This window comes from Gopherus flavomarginatus, chromosome 22, assembly GCF_025201925.1.
Source record: "Gopherus flavomarginatus isolate rGopFla2 chromosome 22, rGopFla2.mat.asm, whole genome shotgun sequence".
Lineage (NCBI taxonomy): Eukaryota > Metazoa > Chordata > Testudines > Testudinidae > Gopherus > Gopherus flavomarginatus.
In genome coordinates, this window is record NC_066638.1 from 2,435,295 (window position 1) to 2,459,624 (window position 24,330).

General features: G+C 42.4%; 1 long non-coding RNA gene across 1 annotated transcript; it reads right to left on the reverse strand.

Moving 5' to 3' along the window:
- Positions 1-29: 29 nt before the first annotated feature.
- LOC127039045 (uncharacterized) lies at positions 30-23,623 on the reverse strand. The gene is made up of 3 exons (XR_007770864.1): positions 23,428-23,623; positions 12,214-12,336; positions 30-882 (listed from the first exon to the last, which is right to left on the reverse strand). It is a non-coding gene; the product is annotated as an uncharacterized LOC127039045 (long non-coding RNA).
- Between the last annotated feature and the right edge of the window lie 707 nt (positions 23,624-24,330).

The following is a 24,330-nucleotide window of genomic DNA, read 5'->3' on the forward strand; positions in this document are numbered from 1 at the left end:
GTCCCAGTACAGACCCCTGGGGGACACCATTATTTACCTATCTCCATTCTGAAGACTGACCCTTTATTCCTACTCTTTATTTCCTGTCTTTTAACCAGTTATCAATCCATGAGAAGACCTTCCCTCTTATCCCATGACACCTTACTTTGCTTAAGAGCCTTTGGTGAGGGACCTTGTCAAAGATTTCTGAAAATCTAAGTACACTATAACCACTAGGTTCCTTTAACTGTTGCACCATGTACTCGCCAATCAAAACCCAGCATGGACAGAAAGCATCAAAGCATTTTCTTCAGCAGCCATATTCCTCAGGAAACATTAAATTGTCATGATCACACATAACAAGCACTGTCTTGAGCTGCAACCTAAGTGAGATTCCTCTAACTTTTCCAAAAACAAACCACAGCAAATACTTGAATGAGCAGCCTTGTACAGCCACTTCACGCAGGTGGAAATGACCACACACGGTACAGGGCATTGAAAGATCAAAGAACTGCTCTCCCACTGCTGTACAGCAAGATCTTGAATTAGCCTGTCTGCTCCCTCTCTTGCAAAGCTAGGTGCTTCCATAATGAGTCGGATTGCTCCTATTATCTATTAATGCATGGTTGGTGTGCAATGAACACTACAACTCTATGCTGGATGGAAGAAGTTCCCTCAACCCGGAACCCTCCTGCCGTCCCGGGATTGTAGAACTTTCAGTAGAGTGGATACCGTTAACTCTTTTCACGTAGTGTAGTACTGCAACGTGCATGTTATAAGGGAGAGTCACCACTTTGACATTTTCTTTCTTTTATTAACCTTTCCATTAGGATGTTTTCGGAGCTGCACTCTGTAGCTGGCTGGCTTGATCCCCGCAAGTCCTCTCTGCGCCGGGTGTTGCCGCTGGAAGGAAGAAGCAGAAGATGAAATGTAGGAGAGGTGAGGCATAAAAATGAATGGTTCAGCATTTGCTTTGGTTTTGCAAAAGGTAAACCAGGAATGGTTTGGCTCCAGCCACATTGCTGCCAACTCTCCACCCCAACCTCAGGAAGACCAGGCTGTGAAGGGGAACTGCCATGTTCTGGCTTCCAACTATCCATTTGAAACTAAGATGAGCAAAAAACCCACATTTAGCTTCAGGTCTTTGTCAGACAAGGGTTGTTTTGTTGCAAAACTAAAACCAAATGAGAGGGTGGATCCAATACAATTAGATCCCAATGTCAAGTTTATTAGTGGGGCGGAGAAATGGCTACGATTCAAATGTGACCAGAAATAGCCTTGGGCCAGGTCACACCACCTAAGTTCCCCATTCCCACAGGGAAGGTGATCTCAGCCACCATTGCAGCTGGGGACAGAAGGGAGCAGCCTCCTGGGTGATGCATAACCCCTCATCCAGCCCTAGCCCCCAAGGGCTCTGCAAAGGCTGCTGCTTCTTTCCCATTACCTCCCCTCAGCACTATGGAAACTCCACTGGGGGCATTCCCAGGGCTGCCTCCAACAGAGGATTTTCTGAGTCCAGGGGTGGCTGGAGGTTCCACAGGGCCTTGTCTTGCTGGAGTTTTCCTTCCCTAAGGGGAGAGGAAAGCTAGCCTTGAGGTTAATGACCTTAGGGCTCCTGAACGTATGTATGGAAACGGTATTGGAAGAGGAAGCTACTTTAAAACAAAAACACAACCAATGGGTGGTTGAAAGTATAATAAACAACCCCTCTGACTAATTCAGAGTTCATATTCATTAACAAGCCCAGCAAGGGGTGATATAGGGCTTTAGTCAGCTCACTCATTTGCATGTCACTTTAATTGATTCTTTGTCATTTTGTATTAGTCCGATTCCATTACAAGGAGTTAGTAAACCTAACAGATAAAGGGATCTGACCAAAATCTAATGGAGATAATAGGGTTTTTTTTTTCCATTAGCCAAGTGATTTGACAGACAGTAATGGATTTCATACCAGCCTGATGTAAAGCCTTGTATTAGGCAGGATAATTTAGTGATAACAGTTTAGCAATGTATTGATGGAAGATAATGGGTAATCAACAGATGAAGCACGGTCTGTCTGTATGCCTCTTTTACCACTTCACTTGCTAGCTATTACTGGCTAACACCACTGCATTCGCTCATTCTCTCTTCCTTGCTTTGATCCCTATTTCTTCTATATGCCAGACCCAAAAGTATGATAACCTATGGTATGATTCCCCCTTTATTTCTCCAGTAGTGGAGGCTGCCTGCAATCCACGTACTGGGACACTAATGGGCAGGTTGGTTTGGGGGGGCAGGGGGGTGGAGGGGGGAGGAATCCATTGCAGTTTTCTATTGGAAGACTGTTTGGAATTAAGGCTGTCATGTAACTGCTGAGCATGGAAACCTCCAGTGTATCCACTTGAACATATTAGAATGAATCTGCTGTCAAAGCCTGAACCACTACAAACATGGCCCTGACTTCATCTCATCTGCCGTTCATACTGGAGTCAATTCAAAAACAAGGCGACTGCAAGGTTTCTATGCTGGAATTGGACGGCTCCGTGGCTGATAAGGAGAGTGAGACACCAGAAGGGCGTGATGGCAGTCTTAGCCACTTAATAAAGAGAGGCACCTGCTCCCTTTAAAAACAGATCTGGCAGCATTCTTGGATCTATGATAGTCTCGGGGCTTGATTTTCTACCACCCAGCACCTGGTGCTGTCACCCACACCTGAGCAAAAAGGGGGTGTCGTGGGATATGCACACCCCATCCTCCTTTGGGGTGGGACAGGGTGTGATTCCACTGGGGTAACAGTCTACCAGACTGTCCTTCAGCTGAAACCAGCACAGCCTGGAGCCCAGCGTCAGCATAACGGCTCTGGGGGTCAGGGCTGTGTGGCCTAGCGGCTGGAGTCAGCGTAACAGACTCGGGGGTCAGGGCTGTGTGGCCCTAGCGCCGGCGTCAGTATAACGGCTCCGGGGGTCGGGGTTGTGTGGCCTAGCAGCCGGCATCAGTATAACGGCCCCGGGGGTCAGGACTGTGTGGCCTAGCAGCGGGTGTCAGAATAATGGCCCCGAGGGTCAGCTCCTACCACAGCCACGTCCTCTCTGCCCTTTTTAAACCCCCTATCTTCATGTCACAGATTCATAGTCCAGTATAGACCCTGCAGCCTCCCACAATAGCTGAAAGGGACAAACTATACTTTAAATACATTTTATTGATGCTGCTGGAAAGTGAAGGGACAGCACAATAAGCAGCCAGAGGAAGAATCTTACACCGGAGAGCTGTGTAATGGGGGTGGACTGCGTTAGCAGCGTGGCACTAAACCAGGTTGTGAAATGCCATGTTGTGCTCCGTGGATGGAGAGCCAAGCTCAGAGTCTGCTTCCTGGTTTTCATTAAGCATTTCTTAGGCTGTTAGCAAGGCTGTACCTTGACGTTCAATGCACGGATTTACCCTTTTCTCGTCCCTGGTGAAGGGTTTGCTTCTTAAAGGTGGCAAGGAGTCAGCCCCAAGTTAAACTGCACTTCAGACAGGATTTATTTGTAAATATGAAAACAAATCTAGGTAACTGTTTAAACAGCCACTAGACTAGGGCTGGGCTGGGATTAACACATCAAGCCTTTGTAAAAGGATTAGTGGGACTCCATTGAGCTGGGGGTTAATTTGAATATAAATTTGCATCTATAAAGACCAGGAGAATAATACTTCCCCAGCCCTCTGCTCCTTATATCCTCTGGACTGCTTCAATTAAATGTATGCTATGAGCACTGCTAAATATTGATAGAGTCTTGCCACATAGCTGCTCTGTTTCTGGAATCCAGATTTCACAGAATATGGTTTGCAGTCTTCCTGTGTTACTGTTGTCTCTATGAAAACAAAACATAACTAAGGATCATCAGTGCATGCAGACACACACACACACGAGCAATTAGCTTTAACTCCTTTCCAAGCAATGTCATGACAGAGAGACGGGCAATTGTACCACAGAACACAGAAAAGCTAGAACAGTGGACAGGATGGGAGACGGACCCAGACCAACACAAAACCCTCTCTCACAATTTAAGACAATCCTAACCCAGGTCCAAGGCCAGGTCTGGTCCAAGAAAGGGAATAATTCCATATTTTTTAATTAAATGAAAAAAAAGTTCCAATTTTTTGCAGAATTATAAGATTTTTGACAGAACAATTAGAACCTAAATGGATTTTTTTTATTTCTTCCAGTCTCTTTCTCCTTTATTCCCACCTCTTCCAGTAGCCAAAAAGGAAAGGAGAGAACAAACATGAAACCAGAAAACCAAACAATTTCCATATAGATTCCATGTGAATCAAATCAAAATTTTTCTGTTGTGAATTGTTTCATCAAACAGCCAGAAAAATGTAAAACAATACCAAACATTTTTGCAGAAATGTTCAGAGTATTCAAAAGGCCATTTTTCTCTGAAAAAATCATTTTGATTGAAAAAAAACAACAACAACAGCCAATACTATCCAGAACTCACTCACTTTTGCGGCCTGGCACAAAGCTATGATAATTTTTTTCCATGCAGAAAACTAGCTTTCTGCCCAGCTCATATCTGGATTTGATTTGGATTGGATTCACTTTGGAAGTGCGAATATAAATGAGGTTGGATATTTATTTCCTGAAAATAAGGAGGGGGTGGTGGTTACAGTAAATCATCCCAGGATGTGACAGTATCTGGACACAGTCCCGATGTGCCTGTATAGTCTGCATAAGCATTGTGATTCATTACTGTCCTCTAGCTTTAACTGTGAAATTCATCTCTGTAACCTCTTGTGCTGCCCTCAGGGGTGTAATGGTGAAAAAAGAAGTAGGTCAGAAAACTGAAACCAAACTCCACATTCCCCAGATGAGAAGTGTTTATCCTCCACTATGCTTCTTGTGAGCCCGCTGCCCAAGGGTGAATTTCACCTTGAGGCCATTTCCTCAGCAGTGCTGAGATGCACCTCGGGTTACTCACTTCAACTGAAGACTGCAACTTTCTCCCATGGACCAGAACCTACTCTTCAGGGAGACACTCAGGACACGTGTTTGTGAAAGACGCAGCTCCCTGAGCAGAGCCAGCACAACACCGCCCGCTGCCAGCAGTTCTGCCAACAACCCAATTCTAATGTTATTGCCTACTGCTTTGTATTAGCATAAATAATACAGAACCCTGGTTTCCTGATGGTTTACATAATAAGCAAACCAGGTCACTTGCTCACCAAACCAGTGACTGAGAACAGTAACAGATAAAATTTGATTTGTTTTTACTTTGCTTTGCTGAAGTGAGGCTGAGATCGCTCATGCATATAGACATTCCCCAGCCTTGCTTTTTTAAGGAATCAGACTCAGACTGGCTGGGTTAGGGACCGCAGAACCTTTCACCTCAAGTCACTGGTTCAAATCCAGCCCACTGTTGTTCCTGAGACGGGAAGACCTAAAGTCCTCCGCTGAGATCGAGGCCCACCGTGCTAGGTGGGATAATTGCAGTGTAAGGCTACTGTGAGTTAGGGGTGTGATTTCCCTGCTTCTGCACATTCTGCCAGCTCCCGTGCTACATGCCTAGTTAAACTCACGCTAGCTCGGTGAAACCTGGTGCAAGCATGAGAGCCAGAGAATCACTTCCCCAACTCCTAAAGTAGATGTAGTCTTACAAGACATACCATACTTCAGAGACAAGACAGACAAAGGTTGTATTGTTACCCTCACTTTACACATTGGAAACTGAGACCCAGAGAGATTAAGGAGCGGTGCTCAGAAAAATGACTTTTTGATGAAACAGAAATTTTCATGGGGGAAAAAAAAAACTATTTCCATTCAAAGCTTTCAGGTTTTCACCAACAAATATTTTTAAATGAAAATCCAAAATATTTCCAAGGAAAATTTTGACAAAAATGAATGTTTTGGTTGGCTGGTTTTGGTTGGTTTCACTGAAATGTTTTAAAATGAAAAAAATTCTCTACCACACCAATATTAAGGGACTTGCCCAAGGTCACACAGGAAGCCTGTGGCAGAGCTGAGATTTTAATCCAATTTTCCTGAGTTCTAATCCAGTGCTTGACCAGAAAACCACCCAAGGTCTGTTTTTACTATGTAATGGCTGCTCAGTAGCCTATATATGAACTGAGCTGGAGAGCTCTCAGCCAATTCCTGTCAGGTATCCCCATCACAGCTAACATGTCCCTCTTGGGAAGCTCAGCTGTGATGCTAATATATTATTGTTCAAACAGGATCCATAGGTTCTATAATCTGCAGGTGTGACTCAAATCCCTGAATGGCATGAGAAACAGATGATTCATGGCTAGCAGTGCTAAAAGGAGGGTCAGTTGGTGCATATAAAACTGCAAAAACAATAGTTAAATGGCTCATGCACCATCAAGCAGAAACTGTTTGCTTTTGTTCTTTAACTGTGGTGATAGTAAATGACATACAGAAAACAACAAAGTATGATTGATGTGCCCACGTAAGAGGCCTTCATTGCGCCTAAAGCCAGGTACTGCTGCATGATTGATAGCTCCTTCCATGTGGAGAAACAAAATACTGAAGGTAGGTCCATTGAGAGGCTTGTAGATCTTCACTGTGGATTGCCTGACTTAATGAAGGCTGAAATCAAGAGTGTGTCAGGCACAGGTCACAGGGAAGTGTGTGGAGCCAGTTGGGCTTTGGAGCCCCTTATTGTTGAAGGAGATAAGTTAGAACAATATTCCAAAAAAAGCGGAGAGCAAGTACTGTGTGACAGATCTCATTTGGAATCTGCTCGCCAGCTAAACACTGCTTTCTTACTGCATTGCCTTCGGATGGAAGGTTGCTGAACCTGTCACAGGTGGGCAGAATGCAGCATATGAGCTCATGTGTGCAGAGTGCAAGGTTACCAAAGAAAATGGGAGGCAGTCTAGGGATTTGCCAGGTACAGCTGATGCTGAAGAGTCAATAGTAGCAAATCAGGGTCATTAGAGTTCATTATGTTACCGCAGAACTGGACAAAACTCTCACTAAAGCAGGATGCAGTTTGCTGTAGCACAAAGGATGTTTAATAACATTTTGGGCCAGATTTTAAAAAATTGACACCTGCCTATTTGTGCCGACACTCCCAGCTACCCAGCTGCCTGAGCAGTCAGGTAACAAGGCATACGAGGGCTGTTGTTTGCATCTACAATTTATTTTGGAAGTGCAAACTGTACCTGCAAAAAGAAGTTCCCTTTGTGTTCAGTTGTCAAACAGTAGCAGTTTGGCTCCACCAAGTTATTTCAGATGAGACTGTTACTCCAGCACAGACAGCAGATTTCTCCCTAACCACCACCCATAATTGCAAAATACTGTTCTAGGGCATCATATCAAATCTTGGCAGAGAACCAGGCTTGTATCATTTAGACATAGCACAATATTAGACTGAATATGCAGTGATATGGAGCAGGATGCACAAACATCAACTTCTCTCTCTAATATCATGGGGGAGTCACTGAGACTGAATTCTTGCTGCTGAAATACTGATGTTGTCTCTGGCAGAAGCCAAATATTTGTTCTGTATTCATAAATTCCCTCTCCTTGTTTATAGACCCGTCCATTGAGAGAGAGGGCTGTTTTTCCTCCCAAAGCGAAAGTAATGTACTAGGCCCACGTGGTAGCAAGCAGTCTCTGTGAAATGGAGGATGTAGTATTTAGGGGCACCAAAGTAGATATCTAAAAAATGTGGCTTGTTTTTCAAAGAGGTTGGTTAATTGCACATGAACAGAGAGCAAGTGCATCCCAACTGGTTGAAAAACAGGAACATTTTCCACCAAAATTCTGGGGAGAAGTCTGTCCCCTTTTTATTCAAAAAAATTCAAAATATGATATTTTCAGCCAGCTCTAATGGGCACATTTCAGAAGCTTCTGCAAATGACCCCAAAGACAGTAGTTTCATGCCCACAGCTATTAAATTCAGCCCTGTGCAGAGGGCACACAGACCCTGTACTGGCCTCTGTACAGCCATGAATTTCTCCAATAGACTGAAGAACCAGCCTTCCAATATGCTGCAGGTTAGAGGTTTATTTCCATTCCAAGCTCTGGGTTCACCTCCCAACCTCACCAACTAGGAATTAGCCATCAGAAACTTTTCAGAATGCTAGCAAGAGTCACAGATTGATTTGTGAACATCTCTGCTCAGAAGCCCTGATTTACAGGCACTTGTTTGCAACCTGGGATGCAGATCCTGGCCTAGGCTCACCAGGCTGCTGACTGGAACAGTGTGAGTAACTGCCACAGTGCAGAAATGTGGCTTAACCCAGGCTTCCCAGTGTGACTGCAGGGCAGTGATGTGGGTGGCTGTTGGTGTGGTAGAGGAGTGCATAATTAGAAGGTGGGAGGGTGAGGACTGCAACACCTTGGTACTCTGGGTGATGCAGCAGCAGCCAGATGGCTGAACAATCGAGATATCAACGTGAGATGCATACAAAAGAGGAAGATAGCTACTCGGAAATAGCTCTCCAAAGCTCATGCTGATAAAAAGCCGTTAGACCGCACCAGTATGTATTCTGTATGTAAGGACACACATGCTGTCTCTCTCACTCATACACTCATGCATACTCTGTAAACTGTGTAAATAAATAGCTGATGTCATGCCATTTATCTTCATTTGTCAGGCAAGACAGGATAACTCAGTTGTGACTATACCACTCCATCCTCTCCTGACTCATGAAGATTGATGCCATTTCAGATATCACCCATCACAGATCCTTTACAGATACAGCAAGTTTCTTCTTTGCCAGAGAGGCTAGTTGGTGGGAACATTGGTGCTGGAGTCAGGAATGTGTATCCCTGAGATCTCTGCAGGACAGACCGTGGTACCAGCAGCATGGGGATTGCCTGTGCTTTCCTGGGGTATTCATTCTACTTTCCCCCTGCATTCCATTACCACAGCTTTGCCATTGCAATTTGTCCTGGATGCTGGGGTGTGCTTTTTATCACACTGTCAGATTCTTGCCTCAGCCCATTAGGCTGGGACAAAACTGTCAAATGTGATGAAAATGGCAAGAGAGAGACAGGTATCGACCTCGAGTCCTGTTCCATCATGCTCTGCAGATAACGTCTGTAATGGCAGCAGGGCAGCCTGCAGCATCCCTGCCACTCCTGCAATTTTATTCTTTGCAGGCTGCTACTCTCCAGCATGGCCAGCTACTGAAGAACAACGATGTGACAATGAGAGGAGAAGAGAAGGGTGAAATCGGTAAAGTGAAAATACGTCAGTGTGAGGTGCAGATGGTTTGGATACTATGAAACCTTGTTGCCTGCTTGTGTCACTCAGCTGGAATCTCATGCCAGGCTCAAGAAGAAAGTGCTGAATTGGATTTCTATTTTTGCTCCTCAAGGGCAGTATTGTAGATATGGCACTGAGCTAAGACTCAAGAGATGGGGGTTCAATTCTTGGCTCTGCATGCAAGTCATTTCATTTCTCTGTGCCTTTGTTCCCCAGCTGGGCAACACTTCTGTTCTTCCACTCTGGGCCTTTCTTGTGTAGCTCACACTAGAAGGTAGGGCTCGTAGGAAAAAATCAAAGGGGATGCATTTTTTCCTAAAATGTTTATGAAATTTTTTTCCCATTTTTGACCATCTCTAATTGTAATTAACTGCTCTTTGTAATTCAAACTGCCTCTTACTATGTGTAATGCAGAACCTAGCACAATGGGGCCATATCTTGGTCAGAACCTCTATGTGCTACTGTCAAACACATAACAATAAGGAACAAAGCTTCCATGCATTTGCTGGTTGGGATTCTCAAGGTGTATGGTGGAGAAGAGACTTAGGCCCCAAAATCAGGAAAGCATCTTTTTCTGGACAGCACTTAAGTGTTTGCTTCATTCCCACCTAAGTCAATAGGACTTAAGCATGAGCTTATTATGTGCTTTCCTGAATCAGGGTCAAAGAGATGGGAGCAAAAGTTTCAAAGAAACTTTTGGAAAGTTTCTGTGTTTCCACATACACTGGGTCCCGACATTGCATTTTATTTGGTCCAGTAGGTTTCTAAATTACCCACCAAGGCTCTTTATTTCAGTCACAGCTGGTGGTTATGAAGTACATTGCAATACTATCTTTGGCCTGATAGTATCCCTAGGGAATTCTGTGCATATATTTATGATTACATAATGGAACAAACAAACAGTTTAATCTAATAAACATTTGTGTAAAGACAATATTAGCAGTTGCCAGGAGGCATAATGAAAAAAACACCTTAAATCATGTAAAGGTGCCCCACTGGATTTTAAATAAGATTGTATGTTGTTAATAATTGTATTACATGCACCAATATTTGACATGTATTTCCAGCATTGCTCCATATATAGAAATATTCAATATTCCCTAGAGAATAGAGTTGCTTTAAAGGTGTTGTAAAGAATAATTCCAAAATTACAGTTCACATAGTGAAATACTAATGAATTAAGGTGAAGGTATTTCCCATTCTTATTTCCAACCTTAGTCAGAAAAATGAATTGAAATTGAATTTGTGCCAGTTTCTGTTCTTGCTACGAGTTAGTTATGTGGGATTCCAGTATTAGAATATTAATGCTGCCTCAGTTCTGAATCACCTGGAAATATTATATGTGTATAATTAATTTGGCTCTCATTTATTTATTCTCTTAATTCATAAATCTAACAAGTGGTGCCTCTCTGGAAGCTGTAGGCACCCTGGACAAAAACTTAGTTCTTATATATTTATTTACAAGAAAAGGAAGACTACATCCCCCTCTAAAGAAAAGCTGATCCAGAGTTAAAGACCCCATGTCCCTCTTTGTTGTATTAATTTTTAAAGGAAAGAGATACTCCAAATAAGACTCGAAAGTAGTTTGGCACATTTATCTAGCGATTGCTGTGATTAGGTAATTAGCTTCTTTCACTTGTCAATAATGCAACATCTCACTGTGCCACATTCTTCACTTTCCCCTCTTCACTCATCAAACTTTTAGTAGGTAAATAATTTATTAAGCCATGATTGAGCCTTATAGCATGTTCAGTGGTGTCAAGGAGAGTAACTGAAAGGGGGCAGGAGGGGATTGGCAAGGAAGTTCAAACACGTCAAAGCCCCTTCCCCCCTCTTGTTGTGTTTGAAACTTTTTCTAAAGTCAGAATAGCTTCTGAAAACCAGGAGAAAAGCTTCTAAGGGAGCCACAGAAAGATTTTGCGTAACCCTTGAAGCTGATGGAATTACTCATGTGCTTAAAGTTAAGCATTTGCTAAAGTTTTTTGTTGGATTGTGGCCTGGAAGAAGGAACCATTTTTCCATAGCATCACAGATACCAGTCTGGAACCAGCTACCTCATTCCCCTGCAGCAAGCTATGAGCATGTGCTTAACTTTAAGCTTTACTCATGTACATAAAGTTAGACCCATACCTAAATATCTTGCTGAAGAGGGGCCCTAGCTCCTGCCTTTCTCTTGCACTAATCTGCTAAGTGCTCTAGCTCTACCTGGAAAAGCAAGTGATGGGCCCTCAATGACGTCGCTTTGTGAACCATTTCGGTATCTGAACAACTGTGCAATAACATTCAGTCTGTATTGCTAATAATCAGCTATGAAATGGCAAAGCGCTTGATGAGAAACACTTGGAGGGGTGGGGGATGGTGATATTTTCCTTTTAAAGAAAATAAAGCACCTAGCTTATAAATATCTAATGATCAAATAAAGTAGTAAGTATGGAATTGAGCATATTTAAAGTGATTTCACCTCTAATTGGGTTGTTCTGCAAGCAAGGAAAGGAAGCAAATTAACTTTGAAGCAAGGAATATTGAAAAGATTTTAAAGACTTAGAATCCTAATTACCGCTGATGAGAGAGTTTGGTGAAGGTTAACCAAACACTGGATGCAAGTGTGCAGAAGGAATTTCTTAAAACAGGCCCAGATTTTTGTTGCTTTATTTTTAATCTAAAAAGGAAAGAGAGACTTCCTGGAGGGCTTGGGAGGAAAAGGACTTTTTTTTATTATATTATTATGAAAAAAAGTTGATCTCTTCTAAATGGCCTCCTCATATCTAGTTTCTGGGCATGAATTAAAATAGGCTTTGCTCTGTTATAAAGCCACCATCAATTGGCATAGACGCCACTGCCCTAAGTTTCTCTCTACCTTTAACCTGCAAGCCGTCTTTTGCATTAAATGAAGAAGCCACTGGCTGTAAAAGGATTAATGTGATGTCATCGCAGACATTTCCACCTGTGGCGCTTCCCCTCCCCTCCCATCCCCTCTCAGTTGATGTCTAGAAACCATTCTGATTAGAATTTCTAACAGGGCATCTCATCTGACCTTGTATGATATGACTGTGTCGTCGCTAACTCGTCTCCTGGAGGCTTCCCTTCCATTGGAGGAGTTAGAGTCCATAGAGCAGATGCTGAGGTTGATGAGGATGAAGACTTCTATTCACTGGCCCTGAGAAGTAGAGAAAGGAATTAATTCCAAGCCCATGGCATGTGCCTGGCTCTGGTGAGTCACAGCATTCAGCCCCAAGACTCCGTGATGAAAGATGCCTTTGATCAGATAGATATTTACCTGATTCCATCAAGTTACAAAACAGAAACAGATGAAACAGCCCAGATGCAATAAAATTCTCTGTGGAGCCTTTGCCCAGTTTTACAGCTGCAAGGGGGGGTCTAAGCTTTTACAAGGTGGTGAATAGAGCTGGGGGACATTTTTTTCAGCAAAAACTTTTTTTTTGCACACACACAAACATTTTTTAAAAAAATGCAGATCTCGGTTGACCAAAACAATTTGTGTCAAATTTACTGAATTGTTTCAGCTGAAAGAAAACTAAAAATAAATAATAATAATTAAAAGAATTAAATGTTTTATTTTCAAAATGAAATGTGTCTTTTGACCCCAAATGTTTTTTTAACATGTTCTGGCAAGGCAAGCAAACTGAAAAATCAATTAGTGGCACATCTTTAGTTGTGAAACGCTGAAAGAAGCTTGCTAGGGGGTGGAAGAGATTCCATACTTGCTTTCTCACTGCCGCCAAAATCAGATGAGCTGAGAAACAATGTGAAAGGCTATTCTTCTAGCATCTCTAGCTGGAACCAAGTGAAGTGGTGCCAGAAATGTAGGATGAAAATCACTTTGTTCAGAGGACCAGGTGATTGGCCCATGCAATGGCTAAGTCTTATTTTGAGGGTTTATGTGGTATTTAAATGTTGCACTGGTCTTGAGTTGCAACCTTGCCTGGAGGTGAATTTCACACATGCGGAGACAGCCTGTTTGCATCCAGCATCCTGCCCAATTTTTCAGATTCAGGAAGTCCAGGGGCACTCCAGATACATTTTGGAACTGACAGGGCCTTCCCCAGATAAACCCAAGCCCCACTTGCTTTCACACTCACCCATGCCGTGAGCAGAGCTACAAATTATGCATATTGCATTTAATTAGGTTGGTGCCTACAGGCTCTTTTATTCCTTGAGTTTTCTGATTGCAGTTTATGCAACCTTCTAACAGCTGAAATTGCCTTTTACTGATAGACTGGCAAGGTAATTAAAAAGAGGGTTTTTTTAGAAATCTTGTCCAAATGTTGAAAGACTAGATCCATATTGGTCGCCGACCGCTCGGAGGTGGCGTAACTAGTTAGCATGCCAGAGTCTCGTTCGTTATCGGAATTAACCAGACAAATCGCTCCACTAACTAAGAACAGGAAACCTCACCCGGCCCGGACATGGAAAGGATTGACACATTGATAGCTCTTTCTCGATTCTGTGGGTGGTGGTGCATGGCCGTTCTTAGTTGGTGGAACGATTTGTCTGGTTAATTCTGATAATGAACGAGACTCTGGCATGCTAACTGGTTACGCCACCCCCGAGCGGTTGGCGTCCAACTTCTTAGAGGGACAAGTGGCGTTCAGCCACCCGAGATAGATCCATATTATTACTATTTAAACTCTGAGAGGGACAGAGCAGAACATCTTCCATAGTTATAATGATATTCCACAAAAATCTATTTAAAAGGATGGTACCACGTATTTCTTAGATACTATAAACGTGTTGCTATGAAATAGTTTTTATAAATATTAATAAGGGTTCATATCTGTTGAAACAGGAGCTGTAACTCCTTAGCATTTAATTAGTCCAGAATCTAAATGATCTCTGAAGTTTTTGGTTTTTCACTAGTTTGTGCTACTGCCTGGGAGCATGTCATGCAGAAGTGAAGATAAATGCACTCACCCCTTTCTCCCCTCCTCTCCCAGCCTGTCTCTTGACCTCTCCAAATGCTTCATACAACACTGGCTGCAATATAGTAATGGGAGTAGAAGGGGGAAATAATCCCATTCCTCCCACTCTGGGAGCTTTTGCTCATTTCTAAGTGTGAATGTTGCATGCCTGGTGCCTGTTGATGTTATTATTATTTGTATTACAGCAATAAAAGTTATATGGCAGGATTGCCTGGAGTCCATATACCAAGAGATTCCTTCCCATGTTCCTAGCAGCCTCAAACAAGATCCCCTTGTGCTGGACGTACACGGAATAAGAAACAGCCCTTTCCCCAAAGAATTAACAATCCAGATAGACTAGACAGACTCTTAAACTCATTCTAGAGATGGGGGCCTGAGGCACAGAGAGATTAAGTGACTTGCCCAAGGTCATACAAGGAGCTTGGGGCAGATCCAGGATTTGAACCCAGATGTCCCAGGTTGCTGGCCAGTGCTTTCATCACAAGGCCATCCTTCCCCTATGCTAACAGTGAGTGCCCCACAGCCTCATGGGAAGCGTGTCAATTCCCCTGGAACAAATGGTTCTGGGCTGTGTCAGAAATCTCAGGGAGGCATTTGTAACTCTGCTGCACCTCAAGGTGTGTTGGGGGCCCTCGCTGTCAATGGAAGCCCCTCTCCTGATGTAACCGGCACAGTTCCACTGCATGCGAGGTGGGGCTGGATTCGGGGAGACTCACTGAGGGTGTCTGCTCCATATAGATAAGGAACTCAGTGACCTAGTGCACATATCAGGTAAGAGGGCAGGGCAGGGTTAGAGGATCTATAGCTGCACAGGTCTTCCAGTCCTCCCCTGCCGTAGGCTGTGGGAAGCATCTTTCTCCTTTCCTGTTATCCCAAGAAGAGTGAGGTCAATAGTGTATTCGGGGGGGTTCCACAAAAGGCTGCTGTAGCTCCTGGGGAAGGAAGATTCTTTGTGCCAACGACAGGAAGCCCACACCTTAGCTGGCAGATAAATCCCTTGCTTTGGCCCATTCCCTAGTGGATGATCAGCAGAGGGATCCCAATGCTACACTGACCTGGAAAAAGTTCGAAAGGCTATCGAGGGAAGGCAATGATGCAACCAAAGACAGGTAAATTCAGCCCAAGTAAACCAAGGTAGCCTAGGAGAACTTTCAGACACTGCATCAGACCACTTGTCTAGATTAGGGAAATTTGCACCTATGGAACAAAACTGTGGTGCATCCCCCAACTGTAGACACAATATGTCCGTGCTAAAGAGGTTTCCCTCAGTTACCCCAGGTCATGTTGATGTAACTACACAGGCCCAAATTCCCAGAGTCTAGACAAAGCCCCAGTGTCTCAACTAAAGCTTCCCATAAACAAGCAAGGGATTTATTTGGGGGAAGAGGGTGCTAATATTTTTTTGTCAAAAATTTGACTTTTCAAAAATATTTCAACCAGCTTCTAAATTGGTTGAAAAACAGCAAAAGAAAATCTGCAAAAAAAAATAAAATTCTTTGCTGAAATTTCAAAAAGTCCAAGATTTGGACTCACTCCACTCCCAACATCTCAGCTGTGCCGAGCTTAGAAATGAATAAATCCCACTGCCGGTTTTAGGGGCTGATTGACAACGGTGGGAATGGCAGACACTCAGCTCCGAGAACTTCACATAGGCATGATTGGGGAAAACAATGCAATCAATAAAACGTCACTAAAATAAACTAGTACACTGGGAAAGTCTGATACTTCAGCGAGCCAGAAATGTTAAAGGGAAATATGCATATGGACTGACTAATATGGAGCAGATGGTCTTGATTGGAAAGGTTTGAGATGAGGAATTGCTTGCATGCAGAGCTGTTTGAAACATTTCATACCGATTGCTCTGCTTATGTTTAAAATACTCACCTAGTTTTAGTTTCATTCTTTCCCATGGTGGTGAGCTTCTGCAAATGCTTTGTCTCTTTTGCATTTATAGCAGTGTCTGGCTAGGGTTCAAATCTTCTGTCTTTTCAAGTGCTTCCTAGAAATGAAGCTCAGAGGACTAAGAATGTGATAGTAAGATTTCACCTCTAATCACCAGCTGCAATTTAGGGCTTCTCTACACAAGAAATTTGCACCAGCGAAGTTAAACTTTTGTTCCAGGTGGTCACTTGTATTTTGGTTTGAGTGGCTTCTAACAGTTTTGCCAAAACTGGGAACAGGTTTAAACTAGGGTGACCAGACAGCAAATGTGAAAAGTCAGGAAGGGGTTGAGTGGTAATAGGAGCCTATATAAGAAAAAGACCCCAAAATCGGGACTAGCTCTATGAAATTGGGACATCTGGTCATCCTAGTTTAAACTAAACCAAACTAAGCCACTCTTAAACCAAAATCAAAGCATCACCACGCCTGTTTAACTAAATCAATTTAACAACAATATGGTCTAGTGGACTGACAGTCAGCACATGTGGGTTCCATCCTCTTCTGAACCTGCTGTGGGCAAACTACTCTATATCTTTGTGTCCTGTCCCACTCACTCTCTGTCTGTTTAGAATATAAGCTCTTGATGACAGGGAATGTCTCTTACTATGTGATCATACAGCAACTAGTTCAGAGGGGTCCTGATTCCACATGGGGACCACAAATGCTATGGAAGTACAGATAATCACGGACAAGGAAGCTTGAAGTGCTGTTGCCTGTTCTGCATTTGTTCTGTGGCGAAACGTACCTCTCTTCTCGGGCCTAGCAGGTGGGTGGCACCTTTCACTAACACAAAATTCACTTAAGAAATAGAAGAATCAGAGCTTTTGTATGTTAGTCATAACATGTTAATAATCATTCCCAAGAGCAAAACTGGCATTACACACAGCACAGCCAGTCCAGGTCTGGAGCATCAGAGCTGCCAGCCATGTGACTAGAAAGAAGACAAAAAGAAAACAAAAGCAGTTTTGACATGCAAGGAAAGGAATAAGCAGGGAGCTGCTAACATCCTCATGATTAATAAATAACACAAAGTCAATTGGTATTGCAGTGTTTTATTGCTAAATGACATTAAGACAGCCTTGTGTATCTTTTTTGTTAACCAATGGGATAAAATACTAATTATCACCAGAAAGATTTTAAATTTAATTGGGTTTTGGCTGAATGCAGAATTGTTCATGAAGAAACAAAAAATAAAAGCTTGTCAACCATATGCTAACATTTATATTATTTATGTATAACAGCAATTATAAGGGAAATAATTTTAATAATTTTTAACCTTAATTACATTTTTGCAGCATTCAGATCCTAACAAATACCTGCTATACACCTAGCACACTGGGGCCATGATTCCTGAGAGGGACATCTAGGCACTACTGTAATACAAAGAATTAACAATGGTAACATTCTTCCAAGCAGTCACCGAGGCATGAGATTACAGTAAAATACGTTTACTCTAAGACTTAAATAATAACATGTATGAAAACTTTAGAAGTGATTATAATAATATTATTGTAAGCACTAGAGTAAAAAAAATATGAAATAGACTATTATTTTTATTTGACCTGCAGTTAAATTTAAAACATGTACAATTTAACAAAAAATGGGATTTGCTGTTTTAAAATTAAATTTTCTGAGTCACTCTGTCTTGTTAACTGGTGACCTACTTAGCTGTTGGACTCTCCCATTGTTTTGTTCTCTGCTCACCATTGATCAGCATCTTGCTGCAAGCCGAGTCTCAAAAAATTCTTGGGTTCATGTTTAACTCCTCTCTTGCCTTTTCCTTGGGCTATTCTAAGAGGAACTTTCAGCCTGTGCAGAAGCTGATGCCTTTCAAATGCCAGTTGAAGCATAACTGATGGATTCTCATTTTTCTTCTATATTTTTTATATCTGAAGAGTTTGAAAGGTGGGGCTGGTGAAGACTCTAGCATATTTCCTGGACAGAAAAAAAAAAAGAATGCCTCTGTTAGATATGTTATAGGAAAGAAGTGGATTCTGATGTCAGATATCCACAGACACAAACTTCTGTACTTTGGTCACATTAGGCATGGGGGGGTGGAATCCTCTAGTGAGCTTTTCTTGGCTAATAGCACAAAAAAAATTGTTGAAACCTTTTTTCAACAGAAAATTGGGATTTTGACTAAACAAAAAGTTTTGTGAAGTGTCTACTCTCTATGAAAACTTTTAGTATTTCATTGAAAAATCACAAACCCCCAAATTACAGCCCAAACCTGAACAATTTTCAATATTTAGCAGCTTTTGGCCAAACATTTTTCAGCTTTAGGTTGCTGAAAAGAGATTATTTTTCCCTATATTGAGGTTTTAATTTTTTGATAAAAAGTCAAAATTAATGCAGATTTTTTTTTAAAGTTCTGACTGACCCTATCATATTTTGAACATGCGTGCGGAAAAAAATGAACCAATGGCACAAAACTTCCTATATTAGCTGACTATTCCTGGCTGCTTTATAATAGGGAGGAGGGATAGCTCAGTGGTTTGAATATTGGTCTACTAAACCCAAGGTTGTGAGCTCAATCCTTAAAGGGGCCATTTAGGGATCTGGGGTAAAAAATCTGTCTGGGGATTGTTCCTGCTTTGAGCAGTTGGTTGGACTAGATACCTTCCAACCCTGACATTCTATGATATCTCCTTCAAGAAATAATTTGCTTCTGAGAATCAGATGCCTGGCAAACTGTGTATCTCTCACTATCCACCATCACAACAGAATATAACTGCCCACAGCAGGATATCTTACTGACAGTTCCTAGAATGGAATTCTTGAGGAGTGTGAGTTTTTAAAGGAGAATAAAGACCCAACCCAACAAAGCACTTAATGCACTTTCTTAAGTCCCGTGCATTTCGGTGCAACTTCAGCACACACTTAAATGGTCTGCTGAATTGAGGCCTCAGTTCATAGTTCATAGGCTTTAGAGCCAGAAAGCACCACTCTGACCATACAGCCCAGGCCCGAGAATTCCACCTGGTGACTCCTGCACGTGGAGTGGTGGGAATTCTTCTTCCCTGCTACATTACTGAGGCCAGTCCTTGTGGTTAAACTAGATCAGATAGTTCAGAAAGACATCCAATCTTGAGCTAAAGCCTCCATGTGATGTTGAATTTGCTTCTTCCCTTGATAATCTCTCCCACAGTATAACCACCCTAATAGTTTTTAAAAATTGCATTTTAAATTCATTCTGAATTTTTCCAACATTATCTTCCAGCCATTGGAATCCTCAGCTGTGGGATTCAGAGCCCAAGTATTCCCAACTTCTGACCATGTTGGAAAGTACATCTCTTTTGTCACGGCAAATTCTTCTTCTCGGATCAGCAGCATGGCTCTCCTGATGCCAATACTCTGCTCTCCTTTAGTTTGCCAGGGGGTAGGAGAGCAGGATTTTGTCCAGCACTCCCACTGGGGCAGCAGGTCAGCTTTTGTCCCTGACCAGCCAGGCGGGGTGGGGGGCACACTGCAGACGCTCATTCATGCATGATGCTCATCTTTTCCCATTAGCAATGTTCTCTGCAGGAGGCTCCCACAGGAGCACCAAGGGCTTGCCTGCAAAGTCGACTGAGTTCAATGGAAAGGGCCTTGTTGAGTTTAGTGAGCTCTGGATCAGATCCTAAGAGAAATATGTCCTGCAAACACTGCATGGAATCCCTAATGAATGGAACCCAAAGAGTCCAAAAAACCTTTATCTGACATCTCTCCTCTCTCTCTCTCTCTCTCTCTCTGAAGACCTCTCCTTAACTCAATCAGAGCTTTGCCTCAGTAAGGAATGCTGAGAGGGCCCCGTGTTGTTTGTCATTCCCATTCTTAATCTATTAAAATCTACTTTACATCTATTAAAATATAACACAAGAGAAATGTTATCTTCCCTTTGCTTTTCTGGTGATAGAGAGCATCCAAATAAAATCTATTAGAAAATTCGGAGAGTTGCTACGTTCCTGATCACTGATCTTTCAAAATGATATTTGCTAGTGCTTCAAATGTACATTAACAACTAGTTAATATTAAGGCCTGAGCTTTATTTGACACAAGTCAGTTCCAGCCATTAAATGCTACTTTCTCAGTATTTTCTAATGACCCTTTTTTGTCTCTCCACTATTCCCTCCTTGATATTTCAAGAGGATCCCCAAGGTCTCCAGGGAGAGAAGGAAATTATATACTTATTCTGTGGCACTTCAGAAAAGTGCTCTCAGAAAAACCTAACCTCTACCACCTTCAGAGACATCACTAAATGTCGCCAAGGAATTTCTCATCTCTGGAGTCAAATTAAAGAGCCATTGGTCTCAGTTGCACATTTGACAGCTGCCATTCAACTTCCTACAAATCTCTTCCCCCGCCACCACTTGCATCTGGAAAGTCACGCTCTGCTGAACTGACAGGGCATCTGAACTGCTTGCTGCAATGGCCACACTTCACTGACAGTGAAAAAAGGGCCATATCCTGAAATGAATATTTCATGGTAGCACTTACAACAAGTGCCCGCCTGAGCAACCCAATAAAGAGTTGAGAGCACTTTGTATGATTCTGTTCATTTAATCAAGGTTAGACTTGCCACATTGAGTTGCCTAGTGTATAAAGTTCAGTTTCTTTTACTTCCTGGTGAGTTTTCCTTCCCTTTTCATGCTCATTTCAAAAGAATTCATCTCTAGACTGTAAAATTCCTTTTTTTGATTATTATTATTTAGCCGTTTTGTATTTCACAGGTGCCCAGATCACTGCTAACGCCTTGTCTTTTTTCTCCTCTTTACAGCTAATAGCCATGAGGCATAACAAGTTAGGTCTCTTACTGAAGTAGAACAATGCATGTTGTTTACCCTGCACAGTTTGATGGTTCTTACTAAAGACATTCAGCTGATTAGACTTTTAACAAGACAGAGTCTAACATCAGTTGCTCTCCCTGTTTTGGGGAATGAAGGGTGGCATAAAACTAGAGAAAGAAAAAGAGAGAGAGAGAGAGAGAGAGAGAACTGATTATCTCAGGAGCAGTGCATGTAAATTTTCCTTTGATTAGCGTCTTGTACAGTGCACAATGTGATAGTGGGTTGCCTGAAATTTTCAATGTCATACACACCCATCATCTGTAACTGCGGCATGGGAAATGCAAACACAAGCCATTGTTTTTGTTAATAACCCTTTGATATAAAAACAGAATCTAGCACCAATTGAGAATCACACTTCCTCCTCACGCAGCACGGTGCCAGCCCTGGGGTGCATGCCCGTGGATGCCCAAGACATCGAGTACAAAGAGGACAGCTAGATAGCAGGCAGGGTGGTCAGAGTTCTCGCCTTTCATCTTTGGAGACACCAGGTCAAATACAGCAGTGAGGCAAAGGCTCATGTAAGTCACACATCAGTAGGGGAATAAATCACTCAGCAAATGTTACCATCTTGCATCAAATAATCTGGCAATCTTTTTTTTGTCAATGCTGCTGCTGGTTGAATGCAATCTATGGAGCACAAGAGGGTGCCTTGGGCACAACCCTGGCTAATGGGAGTGATGCGTAAGAAGCACTGATCCAAGAGTAGCCTCGGGGCCATGCTGTAACAGAGTCACGGAGAAGGGGCTACAAGTACTCCCTTTGCGCTCCAGGGGGGAGGTACTGTGCTACAGCCTTGCAAAAGGCGTAGCTTGCTCCCCCATTCCGCTGGCCAGTACATCTGGACAAGGGCAGAGAGCCATGGTTTCTCTGCTCATTTGCTTGCTGGACAGAGCAGCTAAAGTGCAGCAGCTGCACTCCACACCTGACCTTGGCCTGAGACCCCAGGTCAAGGACTAACAGAGCCTCGCGGGTGGTGGGGTCTTGCTCCCCTGCCTAGGGATTGTCACAGTCTAACTCTGAATGAACTGACCAAGAATGGCAGAACACACATGCCACACAATGCCCAACTCTAGCAAGTGCTCTGAGTCCCTCATATTTCAGTGCCTTAGATTTGCTCAGTAACTTAAACAAAAATTGGGAGGAAAATCCTATCCCGTTTCTTTTTTGCTTTATAACAATGTGAGTTATACTGCCTTCTCCAGTGGCCTCGTGCATCTACTTTACACTCTTATGGAGCTAATTCATTAACAGTATCAGAGACATTTAACCAGATGATCACCCACACCTAAAACATCACTGTATGTGATCAAGAAAGATGTTAAGTGACATGACTGAGGCTGCAAGCTTTGCCAGTTCTTTTCTCCCTTGCTCTTTGACTGTCCTTGAAAACAATTTTAGCCCTGGCCATTTTGTTATCATTAGACCTGAAGACTCAAGCAAATTAGAATATCAGCATCCTTTGTAAAGGCTTTTATTACTGGATATCCTGTTCCTTGGGTTTCCTGTAGACAGCAGATAATTGAGTCATGCTCTGGAATGACAGATGTCCCAGAATCCAGTCTGTAAGTATCAGAATAGGAAATTGAGGCTTGCTGTAATGCCACAGATCAATTACTCAAACAAAAGATCTGCAAATACAGAAGAGGCATTTGATACCTGTCATATTCAAGGGTAAACTTCCAGTACTCGAGAAAACTATTCAGATAATTCTGAAATCCAGACAGTTGTGGTAGGCTCGGTGTCTAGTCAAATGAAAAATATGTTGCCTGTTTAACAATACTAACATTTTGAGACTCATCTGAGAAATTACTACGTGAACACAGATCAAATTCATTTGAAGTTTGCCTAAGAATAAACTTGCATGATTGAAAACCACCAATGTAAATTTTAGTCATTTAAAAGTCAACCTGAGCCATCACATATAAAATAGTACGTATGCCCTGACAGGTCAGTTTTGGGAAATATACATTATACTTCCCAGGTGATATACAATGGACAGGCACTAGTCTCAGAGCATGGGAAATCCTGCTTCTCTATACTATAACCTCGCCATATCAATGTGAAAGTTTAGATGAACCTTCTTTGAGACTACTAGGAGTTAAGGGCCATGCTGTGCATCACTGGCCTGGACACAATAAGGTTTCAGAATTGTTCTATGATATCATAATAATCCAGACCATGATTAAATGGTACATGGTAGCTGTAAATTGGCTCTGAGCTCTTTCAGAAATCTGCCTTCTTTGGTGGGTGCTGAGAACTTGGTAAACAGAACTGATCAAAATGTTTCCCTCAAAATATTTTTGATAAAAAATGGTATTTGATGGAAACAAAAAATGTTCATGGAAATTTTCATTTTGGCCAAAATTTTGAAAGGCGGGAAAAGCCCAAAACCCAAAACCATTTTGTTGAAAAATAAAAAAATCATCAACAATTTTTTAACCAAATTTAAAAAAAATCATATTTTTCAGTTAGCCCTACCTGAAAATCTGGCCACAAACACAAACATGTGGCTCCATGTATCTCTCAGCCTCTATTACTTACCAGTCTCCCCTCTCCTCTTCTTCCTCTGCATTTGAGATTACTTTGTGGTCACTTTTTTTTAGTTTCATTTGTCTAAGATTCGACGTTTTCTTTCCTACTCGTGCTTCTAATCTCCCCAAGACCTTTACTTTTATTTCTCTTCCTCACTGGTATTTGCAACTCCTCCCTTTGCAGTGTCAGCCTGGAGATCATTCAGGTTCTGTTTACTCTCTCTTCAAGAATATTAATGAGAGTATTAATTAATTCAAATCCCTTTGGCAACTACTAGACTCCTCCCTCTAAGCCACTACATTGTCCCTTTGTCTATTCACTTGTTTAGAACAGTTGGGGGATGTGGACACACACCTTTTCTCTCAGCTGTCCCTTGCACCCTGCAAACTCAAATTCAAAATGTATTTGTTGTTGCTAATGTTGACAAAACATCCCTGGTAAGCATCCGGAGCCCAGGTGTTTCTGGTTTGTTTAGATATGGCTCCATGCAGTGCATTTATCATGTTTCATATCTAGTAGCCTCCAGGGGGATGGAACAAGACACCCACAACCCATGAATTGACAACTTCCTCCCTGCCACCCTTTGCTCACGAGCAGCTGTAATAAATTCAGGTGTCTCCCTAAGAAAGATAATAAGGTAACCACCGGAGTGAGGAGAAAATAAAAGGACAAAGCTTATTTTAAGGGATACCTGCCTGTGATGTTTTATTCATGGCACAAGTTCATACATTTACATCACAGTGCATGTGCCTTTGTTAGCTTTTCCCTACCTTTGAGACCAAGGTCAGCCTCAGGACATCCTACAGGATGCAAGGCACTCAGGGTCAAGAAAAGCCATCTCCTGCACTGAGCAGCCACGCTATCGATCAAGCACTGTAAGGATTACCAATACTACCATGCATAAGGTGAAAT